Genomic DNA, 13,518 nt, shown 5'->3' with positions numbered 1-13,518 from the left:
CTGAATATGGCATTTTTATGTTTTATTCGTTGACTCTTTGTTTAATGGAGCATTAAGCCTTTGCCTACAATGTAAATTTAAATGTTATCTCAAAAATTGTAAAAAAGGGACCTGAAGGGAGAAGGGAGAATGGAGAAGGAAGAGAGGGAGGGAGGGAGGGAGGAAGGAAGGGAGGGAGGAAGAAAAGGGGAGAGAGAGGAAGGGAAGTATCGTGATATTCTTATAATTTTATCTATGAATTGCATTTAGTCTGTTCTCTTTGTAATAATACCACATTTACATGAGAACCGTGTAGTAATAATTTCATGCATTTGCTGTGACCATGAGAATCTAAGAACCTAATGTATTAATAAATTCCTTAAAAATTAAAATAAGGAAAAAAAAACTTTGTATGCTAAAGAGAGAAAACTTTTTTTTAATTTTTGAAAGAGTTATTCATTTATTTGAAAGGTAGATGGATGGGTGGAGCAAGGCGAGAGGGAGCAAGAGAATATCTTCCATCTACTGATTCACTCCCTAAATCCTTGCAACAGCCAGGGTTGAACCAGACCAAAGCCAGGGGCCAGGAACTCCATCCTGGTCTCTCACATGAATAGCAGGGCTACCATTTCCCACTGCTTTTCCAGGCGCATTAGCAGGGAGTTGGATCTGAAGAGCAGCAACCAGGACTCAAACCAGCTCTCTGATATGGGAAGTTGGTGGTGCTAACTGGCAGCTTAACCCACTGTGCCACAACACTGGCCACAGACAGTATACCTTTTATTAATAATTCCATTATACATTTTAAAGTATGTTAATTGAATAAGTGAGATGCTCACTATTGCCTAAACATTCTAATTATCTGAAAATTCTTTTGGTGCAGTTCTATCAATAAACTTATTGAGAAATTTCCATTTACTTCTCCTATCACTCAATGTCTATGTGCTCATGTGAAAGTTCTTATTAAAACTAATTTGTTTTATGCACTGACAATCATGTTGAAAAGTCAGCAGGAAATATAAATCATCCAATTATTCCTATTGAGGAAACAGCATGAAAGTGTTGGGAGATTTAGAATGACGATTTGTGCATCTTTGCAACACTGTGCAGTTGGAGGTGCTTTGATGACTTGATTCAGTTTTGACTCTGTTGTTCTCCTCTTTGTTCTGCAGGAGGTTATTTATTCCCACACACTCCAGAATGTAAAGAATGATAGGGAGAGAGTACAAGAGGAAAAATGAAGATAAATTATGGTGTGGGCCTTGTAGTAGAGAAGCATATGTTTTGAAACAGATGAGGTTTATCAATCTGGAATAATTATCAATGCCTTTCTGAAATCAGTGTCAACTAAGCTGCTTTTTGTGTCAGAATTTCTTCTAATCAGATTTATTAGAGATGTTAGAGTACACAAAATAATGATCATCTCCTTAATTGAAACAGCCGGAAACCAAAAACCATACCTCTCCACCTCCTGACACAGACATCAGGGGAAAACTGCTCATTAAAAATCTGGAGAAGTAGATAAAAATTGGTGTCACTCTCTGAAAAGTTAAAAACTCAACGTGCTACACAACTTTGAGATTTTTAATAAAACACTGTTGAAGACAGCACAGCTGTTGCTTTGAAACACAGCATTATTTTGTGTGGTGTCTTAATGTTAGTTTTTGATAATGAATAAAGAAAACAGCCAATTTAAAACTCAGGGATGTCCTTCAAGAACAGAGGAAGCTGTGCGGCACCCTGAGAGGAAACCAGAGGAAAGTAAATGTCAGTGCAATACTCCAGATGGCTCAGGGAACTTTCTCAACAGAGTTGTGTACTGCTCCCAATGGGATCAGGCGCTAGGGTGGCTCCAATTCCACCAAAGGCATCGGGCACACATTTATACCTTAAAAGACTAAACTCTGTGTTCTAGCTTTTATTCAAGGCTCTTGAACATAGCAGAAGAAAGATTTTATTATCTTACTAAATTTTGTTCTGAAGTAAACAGAGCATGGCCTTACTTGTATAGTGCCACATAGACACAAGCTATCCATTGAGTCAGACAAGAGTTTCTCACTCTGACCCTGTTCCACCACGTCCCTGCTCATCACAGTTAGCAGACATGAAATCAAGAGACCATCGACAATCAGACCCTGCATGCTCCAGGTATCTAGGAACTTCATATCCTATCCCTCTTCCAGTAATCCAGTGGTCATCATACCCAGCTCCATTGTCTCAATGGCACATCACACAGCTGGTGGCCACCAGCTTGCAACAGTGGACCAGAGATTGTTTTTCTAGGGCTGTGACTGCAGCCTGGGCATGTGGGATGGACTAAGTGCAGCAACTGGGAGTAGCCAAAGAAAGGAAGGTGGAATTTTTTTTTTTTTTTTTTTTTTTTTTGACAGGCAGAGTGGACAGTGAGAGAGAGAGACAGAGAGAGAAAGGTCTTCCTTTTGCCGCTGGTTCACCCTCCAATGGCCGCCGCTGCAGCCGGCGCACCGCGCTGATCCTGGCAGGAGCCAGGAGCCAGGTGCTTTTCCTGGTCTCCCATGGGGTGCAGGGCCCAAGCACCTGGGCCATCCTCCACTGCACTCCCTGGCCATAGCAGAGAGCTGGCCTGGAAGAGGGGCAACCGGGACAGAATCCGGCGCCCCAACCGGGACTAGAACCCGGTTTGCCGGCGCCGCAAGGTGGAGGATTAGCCTATTGAGCCACGGCGCCGGCTGAAAGGTGGAATTTTTGAGCCGGAGGACAGGATCTAGCTGCTCTTGCATTGACATTTCTGTGTAGAAAATGTCTAAATTTCCAACTTCATTCCTTTATGGTCTGAGAAGCTGCATGGTATGATTCTAATTCTTTTGAATTTGCTGAGACTTGCTTTATGGCCTAGTATGTGGTCAATCCTAGAGAAGGTTCCATGTACTGCTGAGAAGAATGTAAAATCTTTAGCTGTAGGATTGAAAGTTCTGTATATATCTGTTAGATCCATTTGGGCTATAGTGTCGTTTAAATCTACTGTCTCCTTGTTGATCTTCTGTCCTGTTGATCTGTCTATTTCTGAGAGTGGAGTATTGAAGTCCCCCAGTACTAATGTATTGGTGTCTAAGTCTCCCTTTAATTCCCTTAACAAATCTTTTAGATAAACTGGTGCCCTGTAGTTAGGTGCATATACATTGATAATTGTTATATCTAAATTTGAACCCAGTTTCAAGTTTGTTACTGGCATACATTTTTCAGGTAAGAAGATAAAACATATTTTAAATAGCTGTTTATCATGATTTATAACTAAAAAGAACTTAGTTGTATGGTATGCGGATCTCATTTATTCTCCAAGTTTTACAAACGTTAACATTGAGCATATTTAAGTTACTGGATGAAGTTCTTCATTGTTAATAGAATCAAATTAAAGCTTTATTTTTAAATATAAAGTCATTCTTTTTCTTCTACTCTGTACTATAACTGTTGGAGTTGTATTATATCAGAAAACTTTTCAGTTGAATCATCTCTTTGTCCTTTTTCTGTGTTTAATTTCTTTTTCTCTAATGTGTTATTGCCTCATGCACAGATTCCTCTCTCCATCAACTAAGCAATGGGTAGATCTTAGTAAGTTGCCCGGTTTGGATTTCATTATTGCATTTCTCCTTCAAAAAGGAAAAGAAGGCAGAGAAGAGGGGAAGGAGAAAAAGGAGGAGAAGAAAAAAGAAGTATTGTATCTGTAATGTCATGCCCAACTGTCTCTGTTTACATCTACCACAAGCTATTATTATAACATCCTAATAGAAAGCATATAGTAAATATACAATTAGACATTTCTCCTAAGATAACTGTTATTAAAACACACATATATATATTTTTGAGCACTTAATTCATCCAGGATTTGAACATTTTAGGTGGAATAGCTTAAAAAATAAATACAGGGGCAGGCACTGTGGAGTAGTGGGTAAAGCTGCCACCTGCAGTGCCAGCATCCCATATGGGTGCTGATTCAAGTTCCAGCAGCTCCACTTCTGATCCAGCTCTCTACTATGGCCTGGGAAAACAGTGGAAGATGGCCTAAGTCCTTGGGCCCCTGCACCAGCATGGGAGACCTGGAAGAAGCTCCTGGCTCCTGGCTTTGGTTCAGTACAGCTCCGGCAATTGCAGCCAATTGGGGAGTGAACCATCAGATGTAGATGCAAGATCTCTCTCTGTCTGTCTCTCCTCTCTCTCTGTGTAACTCTGACTTTCAAATAAATAAAACAAATCTTTAAAAATTATATATATATATATATACAGACACACACACGGACATATATATATATATATATATATATATAAAAATTGTGTATTATACACACACACACAAACACACACATATCATGAAGCAGGCATTATGGTACAGCAGATTAGGCTGTGACTTGAAATGTCAGTATCCCATATCAGAGTGTGGGTTTGAGTCCCTAGCTGCTCCACTTTGGATCTAGCTTCCAGTTAATGCACTTGAGAAGGCAGCTAAATATGGCCCAGTTACTGTCACTGCCACTTTTGTGAGAGAACAGGATGGTTTTCCCAGCTCCTGGCTTCAGCTGGGCCCAGACATGGTTACTGTGGCTATTTGAGGAATTAACCAGCAGAGGGGAGATTCTCTCTCTCTCTCTTGCTCTTTCTCTCTCTCGCTCTTGCTCTCTGACTTTCTCTCCCTTTCTCTCCCACTCTCTTCTCCCTCCCTATCAGTCTTTCATATAAATACATCTTAAATAAACAATATATATTGTTTAAAATTTCATTCTAGTACCACTTAGGATGCCCATATTCCTTACTGGAGTGCCCAAGTTCAATTATCAGCTCTGCTTCTGATTCCAGCTTCCGCTAATGTGCGATCTGGGAAGCAGCAGAGGAAGGCCCAAGGATTTGGGTCCCTGTTACCCAGACAGGAGAACTGGATTGAATTCTGGGCTCCTGACTTTGGGTAAATGGAAGATCTCTCTCTCTCTCTCTCCACCTTTGAAATAAACTGAAAATAAATAAACAACATTTTAGAAAGAAGGATATACCAAGAACTTAGGAAAAGAAGATTTGATAACTACCCCTAAAATTTCATGTTGATCTATGGGATTTTCTCTTGATTAGAAAAACAATAAGTACAGTTATGTATTTTCTATACATTATTTTCTTTTTAAAGAAAAAAATATATATATAATATGAATATAAACTTATTAAGATTTTAAAAGAGGAAGGGACTTAAAAGATTAAATAATGTGTCCAGGATCACACAGCTAGCCAGTAAGGAAGCTAGAATCAACTCTCATGTCTACCTCCTCTCCAGGCACTTTGGCTCCATTCCAGACACATCTACATCTCCCAAAGTTAAACATTTTTTGTATAGTTTATAAGCAACTGTGTATGGAGACAGAGAATCATCTCAATCTTTGTGATAGTTCTAAGCCTCTAAGTCTTTATGTAAAACAGATATTTGTATTACATTTATTGGAAATGTGTCATGAGTATATAAGTCATCCCTCCATATCCTTGAATTTCATATATTTGGATCCAGTTAATAATAGGTCAAAAACATTTAAAAATAAAATTGAGTCAGTGTTGACATGTAAAAAAAAATTTTCATTCTAGTGTTCATTTCATTCATTCCCATTTAATGATAGTTCTGATCATTAACGTTCTTCGTTTTGTTTTATAACCCCAATATATGATTCTTCATCACCTTTTTTTAAAGATTTATTTTAAAATATTTATTTATTCATTTGAAAGGCAGAGTTATAGAGATGCAGAGACAGAGAAGTCTTCCATTTACTGGTTCACATCCCAGATGGCCATAACAGCTGGAGCTAAGCCAATCTGAAACCAGGAGCCAGGAGCTTCATCCAGGTCTCCAATGTGGGTGCAGGAACCCAAGACTTGGGCCATCTTCTACCGCTTTTCCAGGCCATAGCAGAAACCTAGATTGGAAGTGGAGCAGCCGGGACTGGAACTGGTGCCCATATGGGATACTGGCACTGCAGGCGGTGGCTTTACCCACTACATCACAGCACCTCTTCATCTCCCTTTACATCTATAATGACCTCTCTTCATCTCCCTTTACATCTGTATTTGAGAAAATACCAAAGTCTATGTCATCTTCTGTCTTTGCTTTTATTTTAGACAATTATTTATTGACAAACAATAATTGTACATATTTATGGGGTACAATGTAATATTTTGATTCATGCATACATTTTAATGATCATATTAGGATAGTTGTATCCATCACTTAATATATTGAAGGTTTCTTTGTAGTGTAAAAATTTAAAGTCTTTCTTCTAGCTATTTAGAAAAGTATAGTATGTTATTGTTAACTGTATTATCCTCCTGTGCAATAGAACACCAACTGATTTTTTTTGCAATCAGGAAAGAAAGTGCTTTTTAATTCAAGATAAGTAAAACTTTCTGAGATTTGACTAATCTATCTATATATCTATATATAAATAAATAATATATAAATCTACATAGCTATATAAATATATATTTATCTACATAGATTTATATTTATATCAAAATATAGATATAGACTTTATATGTAGTTATAGATATAGATATAATTTTTTGTTGTTGAGGGATTTAACTTTGGAGAAGGGTCCAAAAATGATGCATCTTTTGTGAGCACTTAGACATTACTATAGCTTATGATATATAGATAATGTTCTCCACTTAATATGTTAAAATGAGGTGAATCTTTGTGATCGAGCTTTTCTATTAGCTCTCATAATCCAACTCATTGAATACAGAAGTTCTGTATGGGATTTTAGTGTACAGTGACCTCTGTTGTTAATTTAACAATTAGCACTCATGCATGATATAAATGATCACCCGAGGCTCTTGACATGAGCTTCCAATGCTATGGAAGCTGTTTGAATTCACTGACTCCTTTCGTATTTAGAAAAGGCCATGGGCAAAGTGGAAGTTCCCTCCTCCCTTTAGAGTAAAGTACATCCTTCTTTGATGATCACTTCTGTCTGTTGGGGTCTCACCATGGAAGTCCTTCATGTGGGACACTTTTTGCCACAGTGTTTTGGCTTTCCATGCCTGGTGTACTCTCTTGAGTTTTTCAGCCAGTGCAGAATGCCTTAAGGGCTGATTCTGAGGTCAGAATGTGATTTGAATTGATTGTCATTCTATGAGCCTGCTGTATGCATTGCTTCCCATGTTAGAGCATTCACTCTTTTTCTGATTCTATTATTACTATCAAACATTTAGTCCTATTTATATGGTCACTATAAAACTTAATCCTATCAACTGCCCTGGAGTCAAAGGATGCCTAGGTCAGAGCCACAGCTCTTGCTGGCTCTAAGCTGAAGAGCCTTTCACTTGGCCCAGCTTCCAAAGTGACCAACGCTGCTGAGGGTATGGCCAAGTATGGTCAATAACATTACAGGCAGAAAATGCCACCTGCCTTTACCTGGCAAGCTCTCCTCCCAGGCCAGCTAGGTAATGGAAATCAACAGGGTGCCTTCCCCAAGAGGTTCACACCTCCATTAGGATGTACCCCCCCCATGTGAAGCGATAGATAAGTCTAGGCCTGATAACTGACAAGGCCTTAAGGCCTACCAGACTATTATCAAGCCCTTCTGTCAGTGTCTATTTGCCTCTCAATTGGAGAACCTAGTCATAGTTTAGACAGCAGCTCTTTTAGGTTATCCAATGAATTTGTCTTTTGTTCTAGACACTATTTGGCCCATCTGCGGCCTCATTCCTTTGTAATCATAGCCTCTTTATTCTCACCCTGTCTTTTAAATTACTGTATCTGTTTAAGTGTTTACAGGAGGTGATAATGGAACAAACCAAGACCTTCAGCAACCAGGCGGTCAACCAAATGCTGTTGCTGCTACAGGGATATACTCGGCTCTCCACCCAGGAGACAGCAGCTTGAGATATCACCCCATGCCAGCGAAGAGTACCTCGTCACCCATGTCAGCAGGAAGCAGCTCTAAAGACAGATCATCGTCCCTCTAGCCTTTCTGGACTTTTGGGACTAATGTAATCCCACACAACTCCTACTTTATAAAAAGCAGAAAGGGGGAATGTTAGTAAAATGGAACAGTCTTATCTATGGTGCGATCTACACCCTGACCCCATTCTAAGCTCTAGCCCCCGCTGCCATTGCTGGAAGCCAGGTGGCCACATGGCCCAACCACTGGTGTCAAGCTCCACTGCCATCCTAATGGGATTCGCTGCTCCTACTTCCCTGCCTGCCCCCTGGCAAAGTTTTAAAAGGAACTGTTCCTGAACATGTGGCTCTCTCTCTTTCTCTCTGTCTCCTGACCTCTGTCTCTGTCTCTCTCTCTCTCTCTCTTACACTCTTCTTCTCCACCTTTATCCTTCTTCCCCCCCTTCCCTACAGTCTGCTTGGTTTTCCCCAATACATTTTTCCCTTAAAAAAAAAAAACAAAAAACTAAATCCTATCTATATGACGACTTAATCACTTAATCTTATCTCTATGCTCACGGTATCATTCAAAATGCTATTTTTTCCCACCCAGCTTAAGGGGGCTTGGGGTCCCACAGTAAGTTTTTAAACTGTACCCTTAGAAGTAGATCCATATGAACGAATGGAGAGCTGTACCATTTTGCCGTTGCAAACTTCATACATTTCACAGTTATGTCTTTAGGAGTATGGTGATTCTTCCCACTGTGTGCACACTCGCATTCATAGTCCCATCCCCCTTCCTCTTCCCTCTCTGATTTCCACTTTTAGATCTTTTACTAAGTTCTATTTTCAGTTTACTTTACACAATATGATTTTCTCTACCTTGGGTAAAAGTTCAACAGATAGTATGAGAAAGAGGAACAAAGAGAAAAGAAAAAAGAAAAAAGGAAAAACTGTTCCTCATCACTCAAGACAAGAGCTATTCAAATTGATTGCTTCTCAAAGTGTCAGTTTCATTTCTACAGGTTGCCTTTTGGGTGTTCTTTTAGTTATCACAGATCAGGGAGAACATTTGGTGACTGTCTCTTTGGAACTGGCTTATTTCACTAAGTATGATGTTTTCCAGTTTCATCCATTTTGATGCAAATATCCAGATTTTTTTTTTTACCACTGTGTAATATTCCAAGCTGTACATATCCCATGATTTCTTTATCCATTCTTCAGTTGACAGGCATTTCGGTTGATTCCATGTCCTAACTATTATAAATTGAGCTACAATAGACATGGATGTACAGATACCTCTTTCATATGCTGATTTCATTTCCTTTGGGTAGATTCCCAGGAGTGGAATGGCTTGGTCATAGGTAGGTCTATATTTTGATTCTTGAGGTATCTCCATACTATCTGGTAGAATTCAGCAGTGAATCCAGCCAGCCTTGGGCTTTTTTTATTGTTGTTGAGAGGGTGTATAAACTGATTCAATTTCTGTCTTGGTTATAGGATTGTTTAGGTTTTCTATGTCCTTGTGGTTCAATTTAGGTAGGTTGTATGTGTCTGGGAATCTATCCATTTCTTCTAAGTTTCCCAATTTGTTGGCATACAGCTCTTTGTGGTAATTTCTGATGTTTCTTCTTATTTATTTGGTGTCTGCTTTTACATTTTGTTTTTAATCTCTGATTTTATTAATTTGGGTATTCTTCCTACATTTTTTGGTTATTTCATCCAATGGTGTATCAATTTTGTTTATTTTCTCAAAGAACCAGCTCTTTGTTTTGCTGATCTATTCTATTATATTTTTGTTTTGATTTTGTTTATTTCTTCTCTAATTTCAATTATTTCTTTTCTCCTACCAGTTTTGGGTTTGGTCTGCTGTTGTTTCTCTATGCCCTTAAGATACATTGATAGCTCATTTATTTGGTGCCTTTCTAAATTTTTGATGTAGGCGCCAATTGTTTTAAACTTTCCTCTTAACACTGCTTTTTCAATATCCAATCAGTTTTGATATGTTGTGTTATCATCTTTATTTGTTTCTAAAAACTTTTTGATTTCCCTTTTGATTTCTTCTGTGAACCACTGTTCATTCAGGAGCATGTTATTCAATCTCCATATGTTTGTATATGTTCTTAAGATTCCTAAATTGCTGATTTTCAACTTCATTCCACTGTGGTCTGAGAAGCATGGTATGGCTTTGAATTTTTTTTTTAAGTTCCATGTACTGGTAAGACGAATGTGTTCTGCAGCTTTAGGGTGGAATATTCTGTAGATATCTGTTAAATCCATTTGGTCTATAGTGTCAATTAACTCTGTTTTTCCCTCACCGGTTTTCTGTCTGGTTGATCCATCCACTCCTGAAAGTGGGGTATGGAAGTCCCTCATTACTATTGTATTTGAGTCTATGTCTCCCTTTATATCCATTAATATTCATTTTAGCTATCCAGATGCCCTGTAATTAGGTGCATATTTATAATATGCATGTTTGTAATAGTTACATCTTCCTGTTGAACTGATTCCTTAATCATTACATAGTGCTCTTCTTTCTCTTTCAACTGTTTTTATGTTAAAGTCTATTTTGTCTGATATTAGGATGCCTACATCAGTTCTTTTTTGGTTTCTGATAGCATGGGATATCTTTTTCCATCCTTTCACTTTCGATCTGCAAGTAACTTTGACTATGACCCTGTCGGAATAAGATCGAAGTCAGCGAACTCAAGAGGCTTCCATAGCCTTGGCAATTCATGACAAGAGCCTAGGGAGATTACTGATGCCATAAACAAGAGTGTCAAATTGTTAAGTCAACAACAGGAGTCACTGTGTACTTACTTCTCATGTGGGATCTGTCCTTAATGTGTTGTCCAATGTGAAATAATGCTATAACTAGTACTGAAACAGTATTTTTACACTTTGTGTTTCTGTGTGGGTACAAACTGATGAAATCTTTACTTAATATATACTAAATCGATCTTCTGTATATAAAGATAATTGAAAATGAATCGATGTAAATGGAATGGGAGAGGGAGCGGGAGATGGGAGAGGTGCGAGTGGGAGGGAAATTATGGGGGGGCCATTGTAATCCATAAACTGTACTTTGGAAATTTATATTTACTAAATAAAAGTTAAAAAAAAAAGAAAGTGAAGAGGAAAGAGTCCCTAGTACTGTAATTTGGGAAATTTTCCCATTAAAAACTTCACCATTCAAATATTGAGATTCTTCAAGGTGTGCTTATACATGATTGCAGACCATATACATTTTTGAATTATTTTCCATGGCACTCAAGGATAAATTAAGTTCAATCCTTTCTGGTCAGTACATGGGCCTCTCACTTGTTAAGAGCATTTTGTAATCTATTCTTGAGGGACTAGTGTTTGGTTATTGTAGAAGAGTTCTTCATACAGACTTAAGTCTTTAAAATCTACTGATTGATGTCAAAGGAGCTATTAAACTGACTGATTTTGGCCTTGACAGAGCTTTTGGAACATCTAGAGTATACACGTATGAGATAGTAACACTCTAGTACAGACCTCCACATAGATTTCTGGGGTCACCTTGTTACTCAACTCCAGTTGACATTGCATTACAGTTGTCGTGTTTGCAGAATTAACAACCAAGACTCCACTTTTCCATGGGAATTCAAAAATTGATCAACTCTTTAGGATTTTCAGAGACTTAGGCACCGTCAATAAAGACATGTGCTCAGAAGCAGATATTTTACAGGACTGCAAGAATATATTTCCCAAGTGGAAACCAGGAAGCTTAGCATCCTATGTCAAAAATTTGGATGAAATTCTTTGGGTTTTCTCTCAAAAATATTAGTCTATGATTCTGCCAAATGGATTTCTGGCAAAATGGCACTGAGTCATCCATATTTTGATGATTTAGACAGAGTAAGAAGATTTAGCTCTCTGGCAGAAAGCTTTCTTATATTACATCAAGAATGAATAGTTAAGTTTTTACTGTCAGCTCTTATTTTTGTCTTATATATTTCTCTTTTCTTTGTTGCAAAATATGTTATTCTTCCTTTTAATTTCAAAAGTATGACTTAAAATATAAATATTTTACCATTTGAATCTAAATATAATAGTTCCATGTATGCTTGAAGATCTCACTGTAATAAATATTTTTGATTATCATAAAACTATACATCTAATGTTGAAAAAAAAATAATTATTTTTCCATACAAATTCACTGCCTAAGAAGCAAACTTGGCTAGATTCATAATAGTCTTTTTGGTGCTTGTGTCCTCTGGAAACAGACTGTTTGGATTGTTTAGTGGGGACCAGCACATATGAAAAGTAGGGACCAGGATTTGTGTGAGGAAGAAATCAGAATTGTATGCCCTACAAATACAGTTTGTCCCACAGAAAAAAAAAGTATCTAAACCTTTGTACCTGTTTTGTTGTATCACCTAATGTGGATTTCTCTGACAAACATTATGTATATTAATACCACAAAGCATGAAACTTGAAATAATTTTGAAAGATGAGCAAGAAATTGCAGATAAAGAATGATTTTTTTTAACTTTTATTTAATGAGTATAAATTTCCAAAGTACGATTTATGGGTTACAATGGCTTCACCCCATACCGTCCCTCCTACCCACAGCCCTCCCCTTTCCCACTCCCTCTCCCCTTCCATTCACATCAAGATTCATTTTCGATTATCTTAATATACAGAAGATCAGCTTAGTATACATTAAGTAAGGATTTCAACAGTTTGCTCCCACACGGAAACATAAAGTGAGGAATAATAGATGATTTTTTTAAAATGATGATGAAATCAGATCAGACCTATTGTCATGTTTAATCCCAGTGAGAGTCAAGTTGGGAGTTGATAATTTTTTTTTTTTTTTTTTTACAGAGGATCAGTTTAGTATGCATTAAGTAAAGATTTCAATCGTTTGCACCCCCATAGAAACACAAAGTGAAATATACTGTTTGAGTACTCGTTATAGCATTAAGCCTCAATGTACAGCACATGAAGGACAGAGATCCTACATGAGGAGTAAGTGCACAGTGACTCCTGTTGTTGACTTTACCAATTGACACTCCTGTCTATGGCATCAGTAATCTCCCTATGCTCCAGTCATGAGTTCCCAAGGCTATGGAAGCCCTCTGAGTTCTCCGATTCTTATCTTGTTTAGACAAGGTCATAGTCAAAGTGGAGGTTCTCTCCTCCCTTCAGAGAAAGGTACCTCCTTCTTTGAAGACCTGTTCTTTCCACTGGGATCTCACTCACAGAGATCTTTTGCCAGAGTGTCTTGGCTTTCCATGCCTGAAATACTCTCATGGGCTTTTCAGCCAGATCTGAATGCCTTTAGGGCTGATTCTGAGGCCAGAGTGCTATTTAGGACATCTGCCATTCTATGAGTCTGCTGAGTATCTCACTTCCCATGTTGGATCACTCTCCCCTTTATTTATTCTATCGGTTAGTGTTAGCAGGTACTAGACTTGTTTATGTGCTCCCTTTGACTCTTAGTCCTTTCATTATGATCAATTGTGAACTGAAATTGATCACTTGGACTAGTGAGATGGCATTGGTACATGCCACCTTGATGGGATTAAATTGGAGTCCCCTGGTATGTTTCTAACTCTACCATTTGGGGCAAGTCAGCTTGAGCATGTCCCAAATTATATATCTCTTCCCTCTCTTATTCCTACTCT

At 38.1% G+C, this 13,518-nt stretch overlaps 1 pseudogene; it reads left to right on the top strand.

Moving 5' to 3' along the window:
- Nucleotides 1-11,797, top strand: part of LOC108176397 (cyclin-dependent kinase 1 pseudogene) — a 104,922-nt pseudogene extending 93,125 nt beyond the window's left edge.
- The last annotated feature ends 1,721 nt before the right edge of the window (nucleotides 11,798-13,518 follow it).

Source organism: Oryctolagus cuniculus, chromosome 2, assembly GCF_051225735.1.
Source record: "Oryctolagus cuniculus isolate XC-2025 breed Fujian yellow rabbit chromosome 2, ASM5122573v1, whole genome shotgun sequence".
Lineage (NCBI taxonomy): Eukaryota > Metazoa > Chordata > Mammalia > Lagomorpha > Leporidae > Oryctolagus > Oryctolagus cuniculus.
Note: the sequence above shows the minus strand (reverse complement) of the source record. Positions and strands in the feature narration are given on the sequence as shown.